At 35.9% G+C, this 26,103-nt stretch overlaps 1 protein-coding gene and 1 non-coding gene across 12 annotated transcripts in view; both read right to left on the reverse strand.

Moving 5' to 3' along the window:
• The window catches only part of smash (smallish), a 393,042-nt gene that overhangs the window by 145,618 nt on the left and 221,321 nt on the right, over positions 1-26,103 (reverse strand). The gene's annotated exons all lie outside the window — the stretch shown is intronic.
• Positions 5,388-5,511, reverse strand: LOC141391627 (small nucleolar RNA SNORA11). Its single transcript, XR_012409707.1, has one exon. It is a non-coding gene; the product is annotated as a small nucleolar RNA SNORA11 (small nucleolar RNA).

Here is a 26,103-nt window from a genome sequence, read left to right on the forward strand (position 1 = left end):
CTAATCAGTCATAATCTATTCCAACCCTAATTGCATAAATTTCACTTTAAAAAATTTGCAAATTCATACAAAGTGACATTGGTATTATGCGCTAAGTCCATTGTGTGTATGTGTCCAACTCCAAACGGATCTAAATTCTCTATGTGGTTATGGTTAACCACTTAAAGGAATTAACATTTCAATATACAAAAAAAAAAGAAGTTAAATGGTTAGTCATGTTGAAAAAGAAACGAACAGAAACCTCCGAATGAAAATGTAAATGGCTGGCCCATCAAGGCAATACTCCCACACTCAAAAATAAAATTTGTATTCTTTACTCTAGGAGGGCAATAAATGGTTTAGTTTAGTTTTTTCTTCTCCTACTTCTTCTCGCCCATCAAAAGCTTAACCAAACGCTTAAAAACTCTTCCAAATTGTGATAAGCGTTTTTTTATGGAACGCGGTCGACATAAAATGAGTTTTTAAAGAGCTTTAGTTTTTTTGTCAATGATCTCGCACGGTTTACATTTCACTTGATGGTGTGAGACCGACAGCGTAGTCTAAGTTGAGCTGATCAACATTTAACACTATTTTTGTTGGATTCTATTTTGAGATGAATGTTTTTTTCTCAACTAAAAGTGACAATTAAATTTATATGTTTTTTTTTCTTCATCTTCTGCTAAACACTTTCATAGATGTTATCTACCGTGGTATGTGGTATTATTATTTTTTTTTTGAGCTTGTTAATGTTGTGTCGTTGTCAAAATTATCTTGTTTTTGTTATTGCTGTTCTTCAAAAAATTATCATAAATTGTTTTTGTCTGTTTTATCGTCATTGTTGGAAAATGGTTTTAATGTTTATGGTTATTAACTTTAAACAATGAATGAAATAATGAGTAAGTGACAAGATGATACCATCGATAAAGTTCGGTGGTAGATATTTTAGCAGGCAAAGAATCATCTGAAAGTGAAAGATATATTTTGTCCAAAGGAAAGTGAAGGCGGAAATATAAAGAGAATAGTAATAAAGTTATGGGATTTTGTTTTCATTCCCCCAAAGCACATAATGAGACCTGGCCTTATGTTCCTTAGAGAATGTAGTTTAATCCTCCCTCTCATATATTTATTTGTTCAAAGGCAACATCTTGGCCAAAAAATAGCTCAGAACAAAGATATTTTTGGTGATTTCACGTTTTGAAAACTCAATGATTGACTTTTAGCATAACTTAAAAGTTTTCAGCCACTGCCAAGGTTGATGGAGTAAGTATAAATATAGTTCAGTATATTTTTATATGGCGCCAAACGTAGGGCAGAATGATTTGTTTCATCTTGGTGTTTGATTATTTGTAGTTAAAGCTCCACTTTGAAATAATCGACCAATTAGTTGACTATATTTATAATTGGCGCCCAACGTAGTACGGAATGATTTTTTACCTTTTGGGATGATTTCATGTAGATTCAGTAATCGCTTTATGGCTTACCTGTTAAACCTTTAATTGTAGGAGACTTTGCTAATGCATTGGATTAGACGATAACTGGCGCCCAACATGGGGTAAAATAAAGAATATTTGATTTTTATGATGTATTTGCTCCGCTTTAATGTCTTGCTTGATGATGAACTCGACAACTCCGGAATTGAGTACCCGATTTGATCGAAACTTTACAAACACTATGCAACACTGAAAATGAAAATAACTTCTAGTATGCATTTTTTGAAAGTACATATTTAGACTACAAAAACCCTAGTAGGGTTTTGTCCTATCAGATCCAGTTCGGATTTTATGGCCTCATCTAAACCGGGCAAATCTAAACTTTTTTGTATTTATTAGGCCTTTATCTCAGAAACGAATAGGAATTTGGCCTTGCCGTCTTTAGCAATATTGTAGCCCTAAACTAGTAGAACTTATCTTTCGGAAGAAAAACTCCATCTAGGGCATCAAAATCCATAAAATATAGAAAATTTTACATAATTTTTGAAATTCTGGTCAGTATCGGCTAAACTATTGGGAGTTGAACCAAGTAACCTTCCAAATAAAGTTCTCAACAATTCTTTAGAGCATTCTGAAACTCTAAAATGCTTACTTCATGTTGTTTCAGCGGTATTTTGCAACATATCTTTTACAACACGTATTTCAAACACAGTTCACACCAACTGTTTATTCTCGCATTTCGGATTTCACTACATTGTTGACATTTTTATTAAATCGTAGTTGAAAAATGTACTGAAGACAACGGGATAGAGGCACTTTACAACAATGACATGTTCTTAAGAGTTGTGTATTACATTCCAGGGAATATTTTTCCAAAAGAAAACATTCAGAAAAAATTAACGGTTTTGGAGTTACGGTGCGAAATATATAAAAATTGTGGCATTTTTGCATATATTTTGAAATTTGAGGCAATAAATGTAGTTTTTCGAGTTCATTTTTTCTCCAAATATTTTATTCTTGTCCTTATCTACAAATTTGCTTCGGAGGTCAGAAGAAGATTTGCATTGGTTTCAGAGATATAGCCCCGAATTTGTTTAAAAACTCAATATTTAACAATGTTTACATGGGGCCATAAAATCCGAGCTGGATCTGACACAACAAAATCCAACTAGGGTTTCTTGTCGTTTGGGTTTGTACTTTCAAAAAATCCTCAGTTCGAATTGTATGCACAAGATCACCTTAAAAATGTTGCACAGTACAAGAAGATCTATATCGGATAACACCTTCGGCTATCTATAACTTACGTAGTATCTGGTTGGACCGAACCTTTGCAAGCGCAATATTTCATCCAAACTTAAATCAAGTTCCAAGGACACTATCTTCTAACTATAAAATACCAATTTATGAAGTTTTCTATCTATAGAAGATATCTTTAGGAGGTATTCCATTTATTCAGACCCATTTAAGATGCCTTATATCCATAGAAGACTCCGTTTTCCGACGTATTCTATCTATAAAAGCTCCTTTCAAAATATTTTGCACGTATATAAGTTAAATTTAGGCGGCCTTATATATATATAAGACCACTTTAGGCCGTCTTCTGTCTAAAGAAAACTTTTTAGGACTATTTATTTTTATAGAGGACCCCTTATATCCATATAAAACTTTTCGAAGCAATCTCTACATAAAAGACCTATTAAGATGCCTTCTATCCATAGGAGACCCCATTAGGAGATCTTCTATCTATAGAGAAAGGCCATTAGATGGTCTTCCATTCAAAGAATACCGCTTCAGGATGCCTTTTATCATCTATTGTGAGTCTTCTATTTACATGAGACCCCTTTAGGAGGTCTCTTATTAAAAGAATTACTTTTTGAAGATTTTTATGTTCAGTTTAAGAAACTGTTCGGGAAGTGTTTAGGAGGTATTCACTGTGGACCTGTTTACGACGATATGATAATTTTTCGTGGGCAAGTACATCAATAGCAAAACCCATTAAGACCCCTTTAGGAGGTCAAAACCTTTTACGAGGTCTTATATCAATAGCAAACCCCTTTAGGTCTGCTATTAATAAAATATCGGTTTGTGAGGCGTATTCTGTATAAAGAAGTCGATTTTATGAGGTCTTCTATTAATAGCCCCTTTAGGAGGTTTTCTATCAATAGAAGACCTCTTTATGAGGTCTTGCATAAATAGCAGACCCCTTTAGGAGGTGTTCTATCTATCCTCTTTATGAGGTATTGCATAAATAGCAGAACCCTTTATGAGGTCTTCTCTTAATAGCAAACTCCTTTATTAGGTCTTCTATCAATAGCAAATCACTTTAGAAGGTCTTCTATTAATAGCAGACCCATTTATCAGGTCTTTTATCAATAGAACACCTCTTAGAAGGTCTTCTATCAATAGAAGACCTCTTTATGAGGTCTTGTATAAATAGCAGAGCCCTTTATAAGGTCTTTTATTAATAGCAAGCCCCTTTAGGAGGTCTTCTATCAATAGCAAACCCCTTTAGGAGGTCTTCTATCTATAGAATGTCTTCTACCAATAGCAGACCCCTTTATGAGTCCTTCTATTAATAGCAAACCCCTTTATTAGGTCTTATACCAATAGCAAACCCCTTTAGAAGGTCTTCTTTTTATCAATATCAGACACCTTTAAGTAGTCTTCTATCAATAGCAAACCCCATTATGACCATTTAGGAGGTCTTCTATCCATAGCAAAACCCTTCAGGATGTCTTCTATCAATAGCAGAGCCCTTTATGAGCTTTTCTATCAATAGCAAACCCCTTTAGGAGGTATTATATCAATAGCAAACCCCTTTATTAGGTCTTCTACCAATAGCAAATCCCTTTAGAAGGTCTGCTATCAATAAAAGACCGCTTTATTAGGTCTTCTATTAATAGCAAACCCCTTTATGAGGTCTTCTATCTATAGAATGTCTTCTATCGATAGCAGACCCCTTTAGGAGGTATTCCCTCAATATAAGACCTCTTTATGAGTTCTTGCAAAAATAGAAGAACCCTTTATGAGGTCTTCTATTAATAGCAAATCCCTTTAGAAAGTCTTCTATCAATAGAAGACCCTTTTATTAGGTCTTCTATTAATAGCAAACCCCTTTATTAGGTATTCTACCAATAGCAAACCCCTTTAAAAGGTCTTTTATTAATAGCAGACCCTTTTATTAGGACTTTTATCAATAGCAAACCCCTTTGGGAGGTGTTCTATCAATAGGATACCTCTTTATGAGGTCTTGTATAAATAGAAGAACCCTTTATGAGGTCTTCTATTAATAGCAAAACCGCTTTATTAGGTCTTCTACCCATAGCAAATCCCTTTAGAAGGTCTTCTATCGATAGAAGACCCTTTTATTAGGTCTTCTATTAATAGCAAACCCCTTTAGGAGGTCTTCTATCTATAGAATGTCTTCTATCAATAGCAGACCCCTTTATGAGGCCTTCTATTAATAGCAAACCCCTTTAGGAGGTATTCCATCAATATAAGACCTACTTATGAGGTCTTTCATAAATAGCAGAACCCTTTATAAGGTATTTTATTAATAGCAGACCCTTTTATTAGGTCTTGTTTTTAAAAGCAAACCTCTTTAGGAGGTCTTCTGTCAATAAAAGACCTCTCTATGTGGTCTTGCAAAAATAGCAGACCCCTTTAGGAGGTCTTCTATCAATAGAAGACGTCTTTGTAAGACCTCACAAAGACATAAATAGCAGACCATTTTTTTATCAATATCAGACACCTTTAAGTAGTCTTCTATCAATAGCAAACCCCATTAGGACTATTTAGGAGGTCTTCTATCCATAGCAAAACCCTTCAGGATGTCTTCTAACAATAGCAGAGCCCTTTATGAGCTTTTTTATCAATAGCAACCCCTTTAGGAGGTATTATATCAATAGCAAACCCCTTTATTAGGTCTTCTACCAATAGCAAATCCCTTTAGATGGTCTGCTATCAATAAAATACCCCTTTATTAGGTCTTCTATTAATAGCAAACCCCTTTAGGAGGTATTCCCTCAATATAAGACCTCCTTATGAGGTCTTGTATAAATAGAAGAACCCATTATGAGGTCTTCTATTAATAGCAAACCCCTTTATTAGGTCTTCTACCAATAGCAAATCCCTTTAGAAGGTCTTCTATCAATAAAAGACCTTTTTAGGCCTTCTATTAATAGCAAACTCCTTTATTAGGTCTTCTACCAATAGAAAACCCCTTTAAAAGGTCTTTTATTAATAGCAGACCCTTTTATTAGGTCTTTTATCAATAGCAAACCCCTTTAGGAGGATTTCTATCAATATAAGACCTCTCTATCAGGTCTTGCATAAATAGCAGACCCCTTTGGGAGGTGTTCTATCAATAGAAGACCTCTTTATGAGGTCTTGTATAAATAGAAGAAACCTTTATGAGGTCTTCTATTAATAGCAAACCCCTTTATTAGGTCTTCTACCAATAGCAAATCCCTTTAGAAGGTCTTCTATCAATAGAAGACCCTTTTATTAGGTCTTCTATTAATAGCAAACCCCTTTAGGAGGTCTTCTATTTATAGAAGACCTCGCTATGAGGTCTTGCATAAATAGCAGACCGCTTTAGGAAGTCTTTTATCAATATCAGACACCTTCAAGTAGTCGTCCATCAATAGCAAACCCCATTAGGACCCCTTAGGATGTCTTCTATCAAAAGCAGACCCTTTTATGAGGTCTTATATCAATAGAACCTCTCTATATGAGTTATTCTATCAATTGCACACCTCATTAGGACCCCTTAGAGGACCCCTCTTCTATCCATAGCAAAACTCTTTCGGATGTCTTCTATCAATAACAAACCCCTATAGAAGATCTTCTATCAATAGAAGACCTCCTTATGAGATCTTGCATAAATTACGAACCCCTTTAGGGGGTCTTCTATCAATAGCAAACCCCTCAGAACCCCCTAGAAGGTCTTCTATCAATAGCGAAACCCTTTAGAAGGTCGTCTATCAATAGCAAACCCGTTCAGAACCCTCTAGAAGGTCTTCTATCAATAGCGAAACCTTTTAGAAGGTCGTCTATCAATAGCAAACCCCCTCAGAACCCCTTTGGAGGTCTTCTACCAATAGCAAACTCATTTGTTAGGTCTTCTATCAACAGCAAATCCCTTTAGGAAGTCTTCTATTAATAGAAGACTCGTTATGAGGTCTTGCATAAATAGCAGACCCCTTTAGGAGGTATTTTATCAACATCAGACACCTTCAAGTAGTCTTCTATCAATAGCAAACCAGATTAGGACCCCTTATGATGTCTTCTATAATAGCAGACTCCTTTATGAGGTCTCCTATCAATAGCAAATCTCTTTCTATTGATAGAAGACCTCTTTGTGAGGTCTTGTATAAAAAGCAGAACCCTTTAGGAGGTCTCTACCAATAGCAACCCCATCAGGACCCCCTAAAATGTCTTCTATCAATAGCAAACCCCTTTACAAGGTCTTCTATCAATGGCAGACCCATTTATGAATATTTCTACCAATAGCAAACCCCCTTAGGAGGTCTTGTATCAACAGCAAAATAATATAGAAGGTCTTCTATCCTGCTATTAATAGAATACCTCTTGCTGTTAATAGAAGACCTCCTAAAGGGGTTTGCTACTAATAGAAGACCCTCTTTCTCACAAAGCCCTTCAAACTATGAATTTAGATCTGTAGGCCTATTCTGTAACTTTTAACAACTATCGATATTGTTTAAATTTCATTTGTTTTTGTAACAACTACAAAACAAACAAATGAAATTGTTGTAAAATAGACAATGAGTAAAGTTGTTAAAAAGTTACAGAATAGACCTACTGGTTCTTGAATTGAGCTTCGACCTAATTTTTTGTCCACCTGATTTCCATCTATACATTTTATAACTCCTTTCTGTTTTGAAGGAGCTATCACACCTTTGAGATACGATCAGGATATTTCGTCGTCCCACAACAACTGTTACCTTAAATCCCCATTTCCTTTTTTGTTCAAAACAATTTCAATGCCTCTTTTCCAAGTGTAAAAGAAGCAATTTTCAATTTTTCTTAATTTGAAATGTCCCCCCATTGTTTGTTTCACTCAAATCCCAGCAGGGGAGACAAATAATTTTCCAAGTTAAAAGAGCTTCAAAACAAAAACAAAAAATGGAAAGCAAAATTTCCATTGCCATTCAAAAGTCAAGTTAATGGTCATTGACAGCGCAGTTTGTGAAATTAGTTTAAGGTAAAGTAATTTTAGATGAAAGTACATTTTTAATGGTGTTTGACTTTGAAAAGGAAAAGTGAAACGAAAAAAAAAATAAAATAAATATTGGAAAAAAAACTTACACAAAAAACATGACAAAAAATCAGCGAAAAACAAAAGACTAAAAAAAATACAGGAAAAATCTCCTAAAGAAGTTCCATGAAAGTTAATGTGAATAGCTCATGCGGAAAAATATTAAAAACAGTTATTGAAACAAATATTGACAAATATTAAAAAATTGCATTGAAAAATATTGAACAAATATTTGAATATTGAATAAAAAAACTTTCATAAAAAGCATGAAAAAATTCTTCCAAAAAATTAGTAACTTATTCGGAATTTAATACAACTTTAAAATCCACAAACCTCCGGCTATGTACGCCTCTTAAAACTTAAAACTCCTTTGCTAAAAAATCAAACAATTTCCACTTATTTTGTCGTTATTTGAAAACACTTTTCAAATCAGTTTTGTTTTACATCTAATCTTCCATACCATGGCTTGACATCTCAGTATCTCAGATATCAACCAACCAAAAGACATGGGTTCTTGAGTTTGTTCAGGTTCTTCGGAACAGAAAAAAAAATAACCAATCATCAATAAAAACCCAAATTAAGTAACGGAAATTAAGTAATTTCAGCAAATCGTAACAAAAAAAAAACTTATGTTCGCCACACACAGAAGTCAATACGCTATTCCCCAACACCACCACCGGTAAGCTGCTACTAATTATTATTGTGAAAAATGAAGCCATATAACCAGACGAATAGAAGAAACTTGATTTGATTTCTATTTTAAAAGAGATTTGAATTTCGGTTTTTTTCTTCATTCATCACAAAACACAGATCCATTCTTTGTGGCTGTGAAATGTTGCGTGTCTGAGGTTAACAAACAAAAACAACAACTGCAAAACAAATGTTGCAGATCAGATCACTAGTTCTCATTTATTTATTTTTTTATTTGGGTTTCTACTCTAAACAACGTTTTGAACATATTTTTGAATAGCAGGCAAGGCAATGGGCAGCAGCATAAGGCGGCAGACAGGCAGACAGACAAGCGTTTGTGGTAGCAATAATAGCTTTACATCAAAGACTATCATGACAGAAAAGCGGTTGTGGTTAAAGTGATCTATATTAGGGACAGAGGGAAACTAGCTGGGGCACGAGGTTATAATATATGTAAATATTTCTAAATATCAGGTCCAGATTATTTCCTGGGGTCGCAACATTTTTTCCTATAGAAAACACTTGGGACGCCTGGGGTCAGTGAATTTTTTCTATAGAAAAACATGGGTTCCCAGAATTTTTCCTATAAAAAAAACATGGACCCCTGAGGTCTCAGATTTTTTTCCATAGACCCCTGAGTCCCAGATTTTTTTCTATAGAAAAAATATGGACCCCTAGGGTCCCAGAATTTTTTCTATACAAAAAACTTGGACCCCTGGGGTCCTAGAATTTTTTCTATAGAAAAAACATGGACCCCTGGGGTCCCAGAATTCTTTCTATAGAAAAAACATGGATCCCTGGGGTCCCAGAATTCTTTCTATAGAAAAACCATGGACCCCTGGGGTCCCAGAATTTTTTTCTATAGAAAAAACATGGACCCCTGGGGTCCCAGAATTTTTTCTATAGAAAAAACATGGACCCCTGGGGTCCCAGAATTTTTTCTATAGAAAAAACTTGGACCCCTGGGGTCCTAGAATTTTTTCTATAGAAAAAACATGGACCACTGGGGATCCAGAATTTTTTCTATAGAAAATATATGGACCCCTGGGGTCCCAGAATTTTTTCTATAGAAAAAATATGGACCCCTGGGGTCCCAGAAGTTTTTCTATAGAAAAATATGGACACCTGGGGTCCTAAAATTTTTCAATAGAAAAAATATGGACCCCTGGGTTCCTAGCATTTTTTCAATAGAAAAGTATGGACCCCTGGGGTCCCAGAATTTTTTCAATAGAAAAAATATGGACCCCTGTGGTCCCAGAATATTTTCTATAGAAAAAATATGGACCCCTGGGGTCCCAGAATATTTTCTATAGAAAAAACATGGACCCCTAAGGTCCCAGAATATTTTCTATAGAAAAAACATGGACCCCTAAGGTCCCAAAATGTTTTCTATAGAAAAAACATGGACCCCTGGGGTCCCAGAATTTTTTCTATAGAAAAAAATCTAAGGACCGCGAATTTTTTTTCTGTAGAAAAAACTAAAAACACTGGGGTCCGCGATTTTTTTTCTATAAAAAAAAGCTTGGGACCCTGGGGACGTGAATTTTTTCTATAGAAAAAAAAACTAGGGACCCTGGGGTCCGCGAATGTTTTCTATAGAAAAAAACTAGGGACCCTAGGGTCCCCGACCTTTTTCTAGAGAAAAAACTTGGAACCCTTGAAAATAAATTCACGCTAAAAAATAGAAGACCTACTATAAGGACCTTCTGTAGATTGAAGACCAACTAAGGCCTTCTATAGATGAAAGACCTCCGAAAGGTGTCCATGTCCTTTTAAGAGGTTTTTATGAGTATAGAGTACACCTTAAGGATAACTTCAATTATTGGAAGACCCCTTAAGGAGGTCGTATGTCTATAACATACCCGTATAGGCGATTTTCTATATAGAAGACCCCTTTAGCAGGTCTGCTCTATACAAAAGACTCCTTAAGAGGTCTGCTCCATTTAAAAGAAGAAACCTTGTGAAGGTCTTCTTCTCTATTTAGAAGACCTCCATAAGAGGTCTCCTCTGTATAGAAGACCCCTTTAGGAGGTCTTCGATAGAGAGAAAACCACTTTAAGCCTTCGGTGACACCTTAAGAACGTCTTCGGTGTATAGACGACGCCTTTAGGTGGTCTTCGGTATATAGAAGACCCCATTAGTAGGTCCTCAGTGCGTAGGAGACCATCTCAGGAGTTTTTTACTGCATAGAATACCCATTTAGAAGGTATTGTGTACAGAAGATTCCTAAAAGAAGTCTTCTCTGTATAGAAGACCCCCTACAGAAGGACCATGTAGAGGACGCTTTTAACTGGTCTTCTCTAAATAAAAGACTCCCGTTTATAATACCCCATTGAGCTTTTAATGCTTTTAAGACAACTTTTGGATGTCTTCGGTGTATAGGAGACCTCCATAAGAGGTCTCTCTGTATAGAAGACCCATATTGGAGGGACATAGAAGTCCCGAAGGAGGTATTATGTGTACAGAAGACTCCTTTAGGACGTATTCTCTATGAAGAAGACCCCTTTAGGAGGCCTTCCCCATGTAGAAGACCATTTTAGCAGGTCTTCTCTATATACAAACCCCATTAGGAGGTCCTCGGTGTATAGAAGATCCCTATGGGAGGTCTTCTATATGTAAAAGACCCCTCTAGGAGGTCTACTATATGCAGAAGTCCCCTTAAGGAGGTCTTATCTATGTAAAAAAAACCCTTTAAGGAGGTTTTTCTGTACAGAATATCCCATTAGGAGGTCTTCGGTGTGTAAAAGACCTCTTTAGGAGGTATAGAAGAGCCCTTTAGGAGATCTTCAATGCCTAGAAGATCATTTTAGGAAGTATTCTGTGTACAAAAGACACCTTAAGGAGGTCTTCTGTGTCTAGAAGACCCTTTAAGGGGGTCTTCTGTGTCTAGAAGACCCCTTTAGCATATAGAAGATTCCTTTAGGAGGTCTTCTCTGTATGGAAGAACGCTTTAAAAGATCTGAAATGCCTAGAAGATCCTTTTAGGAAGTATTCTGTGTACAGAAGACACCTTAAGAGGGTCTTCTGTGTACAGAGGACAACTTAAGGAGGTCTTCTGTGTACAGAAGACGCCTTAAGGAGGTCTTCCGTGTACGGAAGACTCCTTTATGAGACCTTGTCTGTATAGACGGTATTTTTGAAGGTCGTCTATGTACAAAAGACAAAGTAAGGAAGTCTACTCTATATAGAAGGGCCTCTTACAAGGGCTTTTATCTATAAAAAATTACCTTTAACCGGGTATTCTATCTGTAGAAGGAAGGTTCCCTTACGAGGTCTTCTATATATAAAGGACCCCCTTTACATGGTCTAATATATAAAAAGCCCTTTACAAGGTATTCTATCTATGGAAGACCCATTTAGGATATGTCCTATACAAAGCATATTTCGTTAGGGAATCTTCTATCCATAGAAGACTCTTTTAGGAAGTTTTCTCTTTATAGAAGCCCCTTGAAGCAGGTCATCTATTCATAGAAGTCCATTAGGACGTCTTTTATCCATAAAATACCCCTTTAGGAGGTCCTCTATCGGTAAAAGACTACTTTAGGAAGTCTCCATTTACAGAAGACATGTAGAAAACCCTTTTGGAGGTCTCCTATCCCTAGAAGACTCCCATAGGAGTTAATCAATGTATAGATGGCCTCTTTAGGGAGACCTCTTTATAGAAGTCTCCTTTAAGAGGGTTTTCTCTATATAGAAGACCTCCAAAGTAGGCAAATGGTTTGTGTTAAAGGCCGAGGAGGTCTTCTGTGTACATGCGGCCTCTTTAGGAGGTTTTCTCTGCATAGAAGACCACCTTAGGGGTCTTCTCGGCATATAAGACCACTTTAGGGATCTTCTCGGCATATAAGACCTCCTTAGGCAGACCCCTTTAAGTGGTCTTCTATCCATAGACGTTTAGGCGTATTGCTATCCATTAGAGACCCCTTTATGTTGTCTTTTGCCTTTGAGGTTGTTCACCTCCGCAAAAATTAGCTTTAAATTAGTGCAATTTCCATATACATAAATTTACCATTGTTGTTGTTGCTCTGTTTTTGGAACCTCAATGGTTTGCATGTTTATGGTCTGGTCAATCGTTGGTCGAACTGAATAACTGACTGGCCGTCGAATCGAACAAAAATATTCATTTAAAGCCAAACTGCAATCGATAATAGTGTGATCTTGATGTGTATACCGATTGAGTGAAATCTCAATGACAACAACAACAACATGGAAAAATACAAATTGCTGATGCTGTTGTTGTAGCTAACTATATGTCTGACTTCATTTCCCTTTTCAATTTCGTGTGTTTTGTGAAGTTCCGATTGTATGGTCGGTCGGTCATTTACAGAGTAGAAAAAAAACTGATTGTTATGGTACCGGGACAAAACTATGATGTTGTTGTTGGTGGTGGTGTTAGTTGTTGTAATGCTGCAATGATTATTCTTGACAGTAAAAACGTTTGTTGTAATGATTTTTTCCGGTCGTTTACATCAATTTGTGGTTTCACGTTGGCATGAAGCAGCGATAGGGTAAGGGGGAAGACAGGCTTTCTTTCAAAGAGAAAAATTGCATAAAAAGGGCCGCAATGTTGTGTTTGGGTCCATAATGAAGTTGGTGTTGTTCAGAGCCGTGCTTTGTTGTTGTCGTTGTTGTCTATGTTGTTGTTCTTATGAAACCACAAAATTTAATTAAAAACAGATATTTGATGTGGTGAAAAGATGTAAACAAACAAATCAACAAAGGAGGATGTGGATTGATGGAATTAGAAGTGCGGAAAGGAAGGTATTACAGTTCAGCAACCCTTCATAAAATTTGAAAAGGCGCTGTGTGATCGACCAACTCTTGAGGGCATGGGTTGCCAAATAAGACACTTCAGAATTGACAGAAGCCACAAACCATTTATGACTTTGACAAATATCGTTGGCAAAAACAACAAGAACAGCAACAAGTAAACACCCCGAATAATAAATTGTTGTAATTTTTTTTATGCAAAACATGCCACGAATTAAGAATGTAAGCTCCATATCACAATAACACACCCACTGACATACAAAACAAAAACAAAACACACATAAGCTGCTGAAGAGACAACAGAACAGTTCATGCGAATCCCAATTACCCAAAAAAGGCCAAAAGCCTCCCAAAGGTATTCTCCAAAAAACCGCACACACAAAAACGCAGAAGATATATTGAAAAGAAATTTGGCAGTAGGTTATGTGAGCCAGACAAAAATAACTGTTATAGTCAACATTCTTTTGACACATACAAATTTCAGGGGAAAACAACAACAACGACATCAAATAAATTAAAAAATTGGTTTACGTTGCACGTCATTACTCAAAAATGTCAAGAATGACATGACGGAGTTAATCTGAGAATCGAAGTGGAAGGATACGACTTTAATGTGAGCTAAAGAGTTCGAAAAGTCCGCCATTTTTTTCTATAGAAAAAACTTAGAATATAGAAAACAATTTTTTTTTCGATACAGAAAACTATGACCCAAGGGTATGCGAATTATTTTCTATAGAAAAAACTTGGACCCAAGGGTCTGCGAATTTTTTTCTGTAGAAAAAACTTAGACCCAAGGATCTGCGAATTTTTTTCTATAGAAAAAACTAGGACCCAAGGGTCTGCGAATTTTTTTCTATAGAAAAAACTAGGACCCAAGGGTCTGCGAATTTTTTTCTATAGAAAAAACTAGGACCAAAGGGTCTGCGAATTTTTTTCTATAGAAAAAACTAGGACCAAAGGGTCTGCGAATTTTTTTCTATAGAAAAAACTAGGACCAAAGGGTCTGCGAATTTTTTTCTATAGAAAAAACTTGGACCCAAGGATCTGCGAATTTTTTTCTATAGAAAAAACTTGGACCCAAGGGTCTTCGAATTTTTCTATAGAAAAAACTTGAACCCAAAGGTCTGTGATTTTTTCTCTATAGAAAAAACTTGGACCCAAGGTTCCTCGAATTTTTTTCTTTAGAAAAAACTTGGACCCAAGATTCCGCGATTTTTTTCTATAGAAAAAACTTGGACCCACGGTTCCGCGAATTTTTTTCTATAGAAAAAACTTGGACCCAACGGTCTGCGAATTTTTTTCTGTAGAAAAAACTTGGACCCAAGGTTCTGCGAATTTTTTTCTATAGAAAAAACTTGGACCCAAGGCTCTGCGAATTTTTTTTATAGAAAAAACTTGGACCCAAGTGTCAGCGAATTTTTTCTATTGAAAAAAATGAACCCCTAGGATCTGCGTATTTTTTTCTATAGAAACAACTTGGACCCAATTGTCTGCGAATTTTTTTCTATAGAAAAAACTTGGACCCCAGGGTCTGCACATTTTTTTTCTATAGAAAAAACTTGAACTCAAGGGTCTGCGAATTTTTTTCTATAGAAAAAACTTGAACCCAAGGGTCTGCTAATTTTTTTCTATAGAAAAAACTTGAACCCAAGGGTCTGCGATTTTTTTTCTATAGAAAAAACTTGAACCCAAGGGTCTGCGAATTTTTTTCTATAGAAAAAACTTGAACCCAAGAGTCTGCGAATTTTTTTCTATAGAAAAACTTGAACCCAAGGTTCTGCGAATTTTTTTCCATAGAAACAACTTGGACCCAATTATCTGCGAATTTTTTTTTCTGTAGAAAAAACTTGGACCCAATTTTTTCTATAGAAAAGCTTGGACCCCTGGGATCTGCGAATTTTTTTCTACAGAAAAAACTTGGACCCCAGATTCTGCAAATTTTTTTCTATAGAAAATACTTGAACTCAAGTTTCTGGGAATTTTTTTCTATAGAAAAAACTTGAACCCAAGGGCCTGCGAATTTTTTTCTAAAGAAAAAACTTGAACCCAAGGTTCTGCGAATTTTTTCTATAGAAAAAACTTGGACCCCTGGGATCTGCGAATTTTTTTCTATAGAAAAAACTTGGACCCCTGGGATCTGCGAATTTTTTTCTATAGAAAAAACTTGGACCCAAGGCTCTGCGAATTTTTTTTTATAGAAAAAACTTGAACCCAAGTATCAGCGAATTTTTTCTATAGAAAAAACTTGGACCCCTAGGAACTGCGAATTTTTTTCTATAGAAACAACTTGGACCCAATTATCTGCGAATTTTTTTTCTGTAGAAAAAACTTGGCCCCAAGGGTCTCCGAATTTTATCTATAGAAAATACTTGGTCCCAAGGGTTTCCAAATTTTTTCCATAGAGAAGACTTTGACCCGAATGTAGAGAGTCGCTGATATACCTTTTAAAGATCGTTCCAAAAAAAAAAAAAAAAAAACAAAAATAATAACAACATCAAGCAGCTGTCTTCAGTCAAAACATCAAACATCAGGAGTTCACTATTCTTCTGAACAAAAAAAAAAAAACAATAAAAACAAAAAACGCTACACAATCTCCTCAAGGCCTAAAGGAGTTAACCAAGTACAAGGCAAAACGCAACGAAAACACTTAACAAATTAATCGTCATAGCCGTAACGGCCCTCATGGAGCAGAGCACACAAAAGCAACAACAACGACAACAGCAACATGACGAAAAGTGCCAAGAGTTTGAAGTCGAAGAAATATAAAAAGAAGGCAATTTTGTTTAAAGAATTGACGAAGTTTTTTATTTTCTTCTTTTTTACTTTACAACAAACAACAACAACAATGTTTTGTGTGAGTGAAACAAATCTGAAGTAACATTTATGTGTAAAAGAAACCTTTTGAGGCCATACGAGCCATTCAAGCGGGCATCAAGCCATACAGTCATTCAGTCATTCAGCCAAAAGCTAAGCCATTCATCCCAATAAACGTTCGCATTTTTAAATTGTTTACATACTTTGTGTAAGGAAATGTGGCCGCACGGTGGGCCAAAATTCCACATTGTTTTCTACAGTTTTCTTTTTCTAAGGAAAAATGTTCTATAGAAAAAAATTCGCCGACCCCAGGGGTCCAAGTTTTTTCTATAGAAAAAAATTCGCCGACCCCAGGGGTCCAAGTTTTTTCTATAGAAAAAAATTCGCCGACCCCAGGGGTCCAAGTTTTTTCTATAGAAAAAAATTCGCAGACCCCAGGGGTCCAAGTTTTATTCTATAGATCTTTTCAGAAAGAAAGGCTGCTTCTATAGACCCTTTCTCCTCCCGAAGGGGGTCTTCCATCTGTAGTAAATACCTTTAGTAGGCCTTCTATCTATGGAAAACTCATTAAAAGGTCTCCTAAGTATAGAAAGGTGGTCTTCTATGGAGTATTCTATCTATAGATGCCCCATTTAGGAGGTCTTCTGTCTATAGAAGTCCGCTTTAGGAGGTCTTTTGTTTATAGAAGTCTGCTTTAGGAGGTCTTCCGTTTATAGAAGGCCCCTTTTGAAGGTCTTTTATCTATAATATGCCCCTTTAGAAGGTCTTCCCCCCTTTAGGGGGTCTTCTTTTTATAAAAAAACCCTTTAGGGTGTCTTCTTTTTATAGAAGACCCCTTTAGGAAGTGTTCTATATACAGAAGACCACTTTAGGAGTTGTTTTATATATAGAAAACCCCTTTAGGACGTCTTCTGTGTATAGAAAATTCCTTTATGAAGTTTTTTTTTGTCTGTAGAAGACACCTTTAGGAAGTCTTCTATCTATAGTACACCCCTATAGGAGGACTTCTCTCTGTAGTAAACCCTTTTAGAAGGTCTTCTTTCTATAGAAAACCCCTTTGGTAAGTCTTCTTTCTATAGTAGATCAATTTATGGGGTCTTCTATATATAGTTGACCGCCTTACGATGTCTCTAATCTACAGACGACCCCTTTAAGGGGCCTTCTATTGATAGTAGACCCCTTTAGGAAGTCTTCTATCTATAGTAGATCACTTTAATGGGTCATCTATCTACATTAGATCCCTTTAGGAGGTCTTTTTTCTATAGGAGACCCCTTTTGTAGGTCTCTAATCTAAAGTATAACCTTCCTATATATAGAAGATCCTTTTGCGAGGTATTTTATCTCTAGTCTATTATAGTCTTATGTCTTCAGAAGAACCATTTAGGAGGTCTTCGATCTATAGAAAACCCCTCTTGGAGGACTTTTATCTATAGAAGACCCATTTAGTAGGTCTTCTATTTATCGTAAATCTTTAGGAGATCTTCAATCTTTAGAAGACATCTTTAGGAGTCGTATGTCTATAGAATACCCCTTTAATAGGTCTTCCATTCTTTTACGAAGTCGTCCATCTATAGAATACCCCTTTTGGAGATCTTCTGTTTATAGAGGACCCTTTAGGAGGGCTTATATTTATATAAGACCCGTTTAGTAGATATTTTATATATATAGATGACCTCGGTAGAAGTTTTTTATTTATAAAAGATGTCTTTAGTTGGTCTTTTATTTATGGAGGACCCTTCTGTCTACATAATACGCCTTTAAGAGGGCCCTTTAGGAAGTCTTCTTTGCATTGAAGACATCTTTAGGATATCTTCTATCTATAGAACAACCCTTTATGAGGTCTTTAATATATGGAAGACCCTTTTAGGAGGTTTTCTATTCTTTTAGGAAGGGGATCAATCCATGGCAGTTCCGTTTTGGGGGTCTTCTATCTATATGAGGCCCCATTGGGAGAACTTTTATTTTACGAACACCCATGTAAGAGATCTTATGTCAGTAGAAGACCCCTTTAGAAGGATTTCAATACATGGAAGACCATTTTAATATTGCATTTCTTCCTTTAGGAGGTCTTCTACCCATAGAAGGTTTTTTTGGAGGTCTTCTAACCATAGAAAGTCCCTTTTGAAAGTCTTCTATCTGTTGAAGACCTCTTTGGAAGGCCTTTTATTCGTATTATTCATATATGACGCAGCTTAGAGTCCAAGCTGTTCTCTATTATTTTGTTTTTCTCTTTTGGGCATTTAAACCCACTGTCACCACTGCTACTAATGGCTGTTTGTAGAGATGGTGTAACGTTTAGCTAAAGTGGAGAAAGAAAATCACATACCTTTAGAGTGAAGTGTAGAGTGTGGCAGCGTGTGGATATAACGCCGCTGGATACCAAACTTACATTTTTCTTGGGCCTATTTACAAAAGTGGATGGTTGGTGGGTTATTTGGTTGCCGTCATGGGCAGACACACGTGTTCAGTAGTTGGAAAAAGAAAAAAAAAAATAATTTTTCAAAAATTTACAAGAACTTTTTATAATTGCTGGGGTTCAAAAAAAAAAAAAATTAAGAAGAACCTATAATTAAACAATAATTACAATAACAACAACAAAAGAATTTCATAATAACTTGTTGAATTATTAATTAACTAATCTTTTCAAAATGGGTTTCTTTTACAAAAGGTATTCAATAAAGGCGGCATACAGCAAGACACAACCAACCACTTATCCAGCCTGCCTTTCACATATCACGTCTTGTAAGAAAGAAGGTGCGCTCGCGCGCATGCACACACACGTTGTTAGAATTTGTAATTTAGGCAGCAATAATTTGTTGGATAAATTTTGGATGGTTATTCTTTGTCAAGCTTTTTGGCATTTATGTCATAATCCATTTTTTGAACAAAGAAAGAAGGAAAGAAGTTATTCTTATTTCGCGATTTGCATTGAACAAATATTGAAATTTTAATCATTACAAAAAAAAGAAAACTTCTTTAAAGAAAATTTAAGTTTGAATTCTTGGAACTGTTTATACCAAAAAATATTGTAATTTTGTAAACCAAAAGAATTGTAATTGTTTATTTCAAATATAAAAATGTTATTTTTAAAGGTGAGGGCTCAGTTCTTGTTGTTAATAAAAACCAAAAAAAAAAATATTCCAAATAAAAAAAATGAGAATTTGAATAAAATAATAATTGAGTCTCAAATTTACATGAAGTTTTCTTTTTTAAATACTGATGCTTCCATTTGCCCGATTTTTATACTACATGCGTATTAACATGGTATAATGAGAAGGTATAACAAAGGTTCCTGCTGATACAATTTTTTTCGAAGTGTGCCCAATGTCTGTCGAAGTAAATTGGTAAATTGGTTTTCAAAAACACAAAAATTATTTTTAAAATATATTCAAAATCTATTGCACAGAAAATTGTTGGCAACAGACTCTTTGTAGGAGTTATTGGCAAAATCTGGTAGGATAATATTTTTTCAGTTGAGCGCCAATATAAACTTGAAAAGAAATTTCCTTTAGGAGGTCTTCTTTTTATAGATGACCCCTTTTGGAGGTCTTCTCTCTGTTTAAGATCCCTTTCTGAGGACTTCTGTCTATAGAAGACATTTTTAGCAGGACAACTATATATAAAATATACCTTTAGAAGGATATATATCTATGGAAGACTTCTTTAGGATGACTTATATACCTACTTAGGAGGTCTTATGTCTATAGAAAACCCCTTTAGGAGGTCTGCAACATATAGAAGGCACCTTTAGGAGGTCTGTTATTTATAGAAGACCCCTTTATGAAGATATCCACATATGGAAGACTTCTTTAGTAGGACTTATATCTATAGAAGACCTCCTTAGAAGGTTTTATATCTACAAAATTTCCCTTTATGAGGTCTTCTATTTATGAAAAACCCCTTAAGTGGTCATATATCTATAGAAAACCCCTTTAGAAAGTTTTATATTTATAGAAGATGCCTTTAGGAGGTTTTCTGTCCAAAGAATATCCCCTTTTGATGTCGTCTATCCATAGAAGATCTCTTTAGGAGATCTTCTGTCTATGGAAGACCCCATTGGGAGGTCTTCTATTTATAGAAGAACCCCTTAGGATGTTTTATATCTATAGAACATGTGTACTTTTAGGATAGAAGACATCTTAACAGTGTAGAAGCCCCGTTAAAGGAAACCTTTAGGTGGTTTTCTGGCTAACAGCTTAAGGAGTTATTCTATTTGCAGAATACGCCTTTGAGAGGTCCTCTAATTATAGAAGACCCCTTTAGGAGGTGTTCTATGTATAGAATATCCCTTTGAAAGGTCTTCTATTTGTAGTAGACCCCTTTAGGAGGTGTTCTATCTATAGAATATTCCTTTGTAAGGTCTCATATTTGTAGTAGACCCCTTTAAGAGGTACTTTTTTATTGAAGGCCCCTTTAGGAGGTATTCCATTTGTAGAAGACTATTTGAGAAGGACTACTGTTTAAAGGAGACCATTTTAGGAGGTCTCTTATTTACACAAGGCCTCTTTAGGAGGACTTATATTTACAGAATACCCCTTTAGGAGGTCTTCTATTTATAGAAGGTCTATTTAAGAGCACCTATATTTATAGAAGACCCCTAAAGGAGGTCTTCTTTTTATAGAATACCGCTTTAGAAGGACTGCTATCTACAAAAGACTCCTTTATTAGGACTTTATCTATAGAATAACACTTCTATGGAGTCTTTTACCTATACAAGATCCCATTAGGGGGACTGCTATGAGGTATAAGCTCAATTTATGAGATCTTCTATCTATAGAAAATATCGTAAGGAGGTTTTTTATTTATAGATGATCCTTTTAAGAGGGATTTTATAAAATACACCATTAGGGGGACCTCTATTTGTATAAGACAATTTATGACATCTTCTATCTATAGAAAATCGCTTTATGAGGTCTCCTATTTGTAGAAGATCCCTTTAGGAGGTCTTCTATTTACAGAAGATCTTTTTAGGAGGTCCTCTAATTATAGAACATCTTTTTAGGGGGTCTTCTGTTTATAGAAGACCCCTCTCGGAGGCCTGCTATCTGTACAAGTCCCCTTTCGGAGTTCTCCTGTCTATAGAAGACCTCTTTAGGAGTTCTGAAGACCCCTCTACAGGATCTTCTATTTATGGAAGATCCTCCTGTGAGGTCTTCCATTTAGAGAAGATCCTTTTACAATGTCTTCTATTTATAGAAGACCTCTTTATGAGGATATCTATCTATGGAATACTTCTTTAGGTAGACTTATATCTATAGAAGACTCCTTAGATTCCATTAGAAGGTCTTCTATCTTTAGGAGGTCTTCTATTTAAAAGAGTCCTCTTTGAAAGGTCATATATCTGTGGAAGACCCCATTGGGAAGTCTTCGGTTTATATAAAATCATTTAGGACATCTTTTTTCTACAGAAACCCACTTTAGGATGCCTTCTATTTACAAAAGACCCCTTTAAGAGGTTTTCTCATTTGTAGAAGACACCTTTAAGAGCTCTTCTAATTATAGCAAATCCCTTTAGAAGATCTTCTTTGTATAGAAGACCCCTTTAGAAGGTGTTCTATATGTAGAAGATCCAGTTATGAGGACTTTATATATATAGAAAACTCCTTTAGCAGGACTTATATCTATAGAATACCCCCTTAAGAGGTATTTTACCTATCAATATCCCATTAGGGGGACTGCTATTCGTAGAATATCACGGTATGAGGTCTTATATTTATAGATGACCAATTAAAAAAGGTCTTATATTTATAAAATACCCCATTAGAGGGACCTCTATTTATATAAGACAATCTATGAGATCCTCTATCTATAGAAAATCGCTTTATGAGGTCTTCTATTTGTAGGAGGTCTTCTATTTATGGGAGATCGTTTCAGGAGGTCTTCTTATTATAGAACATTCCTTTAGGATGTCTTCTGTTTGTAGAAGTAGAAGTTCCCTTTCGAAGTTTTTCTGTCTATAGAAGACCTCTTTAGGAGGTCTGAAGAAAAATCCTCTTACGAGGCCTTCCATTTATGAAGACCCTATTCTGAGGATATCTATCTATGGAATACTTCTTTTGGTAGACTTATATCTATAGACGACCCCTTAAGGAGGTTTTCTGTCTAACGAAGACCCATTTAGGAGAACCGCTATCTGTAGAAGACTCCATTGGAAGGTCTTCTATATGTAGAAGACACTTTAAGATGTCTTTTATCTGCAGAAGATCGCTTTAGGATGACTTTTACATATATAGGACTCCTTTAATAGAATTTCTGTCTATAGAATATACTTTTAGGAGGTCTTCTATCTAAAGAAGTCCCCTTTAAAAGGTCTGATATCTGTATAGGACCCCATTTGGAAATCTTCTCTTTATATAAGATCATTTAGGACATATTTTATCTGCAGAAACCCGCTTTATGACGTCTTCTATTTATATTTTCTATTTCTAGAAGACCCCTATAAGAGGTCTTCTATTTATAAAAAATCAATTTAGGAGATCTTCTTTCTACAGAGGACTCCTTTAGAAGGTGGTATAAATGTAGAAGATCCGGTTAGGAGGACATTATATCTATAGAAAACTCCTTTAGCAGGACTTGTATCTATAAAAGACCCCTTTAGGAGGTCTTCTATTTATGTAGAAGACCACTTATAAGGATATCTATCTACGGTAGGGTTCATTAGGAGAATTGATATCTATAAAAGTCCTCTTTAGGAGGTTTCTGCCTAAAGGAGATTCCTTTAGGAAGTCTTTAGGAGGTCGTCTCTATATAGAAGACACCTTTTATTAAAATTCTGCAGCGCATAAGCAGTCAGATTGGACAGAGGGGGTGATACTGATTATATTTCACCATTCCTCGACTTTGACGAATGTGTTTATCCCTGACAGAAGTGCTTGGAAGCAGGACAGACCACTTCCCGACCGTCTACCCATTTTTACCGATGGTTCAAAAATGGAGGATGGTACGGGAGCTGGTGTGTACTGTGAAGAGCTGAATATCAGACGCTCGAATAAACTTAGCGACAACTGTAGTGTCATTCAGGCAGAGGTTTTTGCTGTCTTAAAAGCCTTAGAGCTACTAGAAGAAACGACAGACAACACAGGTATGACAGCGACGACTAGGTGGATAGCCAGGCTGCTTTGAAGGCGCTTGGATCCTATACCATTAAATATAAGATTGTTCAAAATTGTAGGTCTATTCTTAAAGCAAGTAATATACGCGTCAATTTTTGCTGGGTTCCAGGACACTGTGCTGTTGAGGGTAATGAGATAGTTGATGAATTGGCGAGGCTTGGTTCCCAATCCTTGGACCTAAGGGTGGAGGACTGTGTCAAGCCACCGCTCTGCTTTTTGCTCAGCAAACTCAGCAATTTCTACGTAGAGAAAACCGTAAGAATTTGGCAAGACGTATCTGGTTACAAGGCATCGAAGTCGATCTGGCCGGTTATCTCAGGGCATAGAACTGCGTACCTTCTCTCACTACGGAAATCAGAAATCAGAATCGCTATAGGGGTCATCACTGGCCAATGCGGCATCAGATCTATGACAAACAAGTGGGATGACAACAACATTGAATACTGTAGGTTATGTGAGGATGAGGAGAGGACGGAATCCATCGAGCACCTTCTTTGTCGGTGTCCTAGACTGTCGACTAGAAGACATAGAATATTTGGTGTACACGTGATTGAATCCCTCTCCTACTTTTCTTTCATTGACCCCACAGTCCTGATAAACTATTGCAGGAGCCTTAAATGGCTATGGGGCGGGACACTATAGATTATGATTAGAAACAGTCCCCAGCTAACTATCTTCACCCACCTATCTCTCTACCATATCCAATCTCCTTCTAACCCTACTCCGTCTCTCCACTCCCTCCACCTCATATCCTCTTCTTGTCTAATTTCAGGATGAGCTAATATCCACCACAACAACAATTATACTGCCATCATTGCTAACAAAATACACACACCTCGATCCACATCTAATCATCACCTCCCACAAAAATCTACAACTCAATAGCCTATATCAACTCATCACCTCCAACAACATTTTACAAATCATTGCAGGAGCCTTAAATGGCTATGGGGCGGGTCACTATAGACTATGACTAGAAACAGTCCTCAGCTAAGTGTCTTCATCCACCTATCTCTCTACCATATCCATTTTCCTTCCAACCCTACTCCGTCTCTCCGTTCTCATTCCTCCTCCTATCCTCTTCTTATCTAATTTCAGGATGAGCTAATATCCACCACAACAACAATTATACTGCCATCATTGCTAACAAAACACACACACCTTGATCCACATATAATCGTCACCTTCCACAAAAATATACAACTCAATAGCTTATATCAACTCATCACCTCCAACAACATTCTACAAATCAATAGCCCGAACTTCCCATAACAACACACTCATCGGATCCACAAAAACGCATCCTCTCCAATTATGCAACACCCCGCATAAACCAACCAATCATATGCAGTCTCACCAAGCAATAGTCCAAGCTCCACACTATCCATCTCATCAATAATCATTTCTACATATAATAATATAAAATATTCTGGATGACCACAATGGACCTCAAGGTCTCCGAGTGAAGTAGCTGCCGTCAAAGCAGCTGTGCATCCTTAAACCAACCAACCTTTATTAAAATAATTTGCATTGCTACTGGGATATATATTTTTTTACTTTTTACAAACCTATTCTACCTTCATTTATTGTACCATGCGTATTAACCATTTTTTTCTTGTTGAACTGTTATTATTTTCTCCTATCAACACTCTGTATTCATTCCCTGCACCCTAAACCCTGCCTGATGATATATTTCGTTTAGGTACTTAAGTGTTATTAGACATATTTATTTTAATGACAATCATTGGTTGGTTTATTTTGCCTTTGATGGTTGGTGGTAATTTGCTCGGAATTGTTGGTTTGTTTTGTTCTTGACGCTTCCCAGCCAATCTATATTGACCGGATGTTTCATGTTATGGTGTTGTTTGTGGTGTTTCTAAAATGTTTATTTGTTTTCTTTTTTAGGTGTTTTTTTTTATATAATTATTGTTGCCCATGGAGGGTATTTTCTATTATTATTTTTGTACTTTTTCAGATAGTTTAGTTTGTTGTTATCTCTCGTTGAACTTTTTTTAAACGGAAGTGTGGTTAATGACTTTGGTATTTGGAATTATTGGTAGTAGTGGTGGGTACTTTTTTTATTTTAGGAAAAATATGTTTTTCTTATACAATAGTTAATGTTATATAACATTAAAAAATAAATGTTTTAAACATTTTTTTCCTTTTTTTTTTCTTTTCTCACCCAAATAATGGGTAATTTGTAGAGAAAATTTTCAAATATTTTCAATGATATAAGGGAAACGAGAAAGGTCATGAACTGATGTTGTTGTTTTACCAAACTTACCAAGTAATGGATATTTGAAAAATGTTACTTACCTGCAAAAGAAAAAAGCAACATTAAAAAAAAACTATTATAAAATATATTATGAATATAAATAAGAAGAAAATAGCTAAAATCAGGCGGACCGTTATATAAGGGGCTATACTAATACGTGGACCCATATCCATAATTTAAGTTGGAGGAGTTTTCCAACCACAAATACCAAATTAAAGCTTATTCGGTCAGATAATATAGCAAACAACTTCAAAATAGCAAAAATCAGGCGATACCGCTGTGCGGAGGCTTTAAAAAAAACGTGGACCTTTGGTTGACCACTGAGAACCTCCAAAATTAAACTACAACTGATTCCGTTAGAAAATTTAGGTAAACACTTGAAAATAGCTAAATTCAGGGGGTACCGTTATATGAGGGTTATGCAAAAACGTGACCCAAAGGAACCCAAAATACGCAATCTACAGCAAATTTGATCCCCTAATATAGCTTAAACATTCAGAATAGATAAAATCAGATGGTACGGTTATATGGGAGCTATACCTGCAATATATACGTATCTGTGTAAAGTGCGTCTACCCTCAGCCTAGGCGGACAACCTTGATATAACCTTTGATACGATCACAAAAGAGCCCCATGGAAATAATAATTTTGGACTCCAAGTAGGTTTGGACGAAATCCGTTTTAGACAATTTGGAAACGATTTAGCCATGTCGGCCTGGCCGGAAAGCTCGATAATTCTCGAGCGCATCAAAC

Source organism: Musca autumnalis, unplaced genomic scaffold, assembly GCF_047663935.1.
Source record: "Musca autumnalis isolate F117 unplaced genomic scaffold, ASM4766393v1 scaffold_1, whole genome shotgun sequence".
Taxonomy (NCBI): Eukaryota; Metazoa; Arthropoda; class Insecta; order Diptera; family Muscidae; genus Musca; species Musca autumnalis.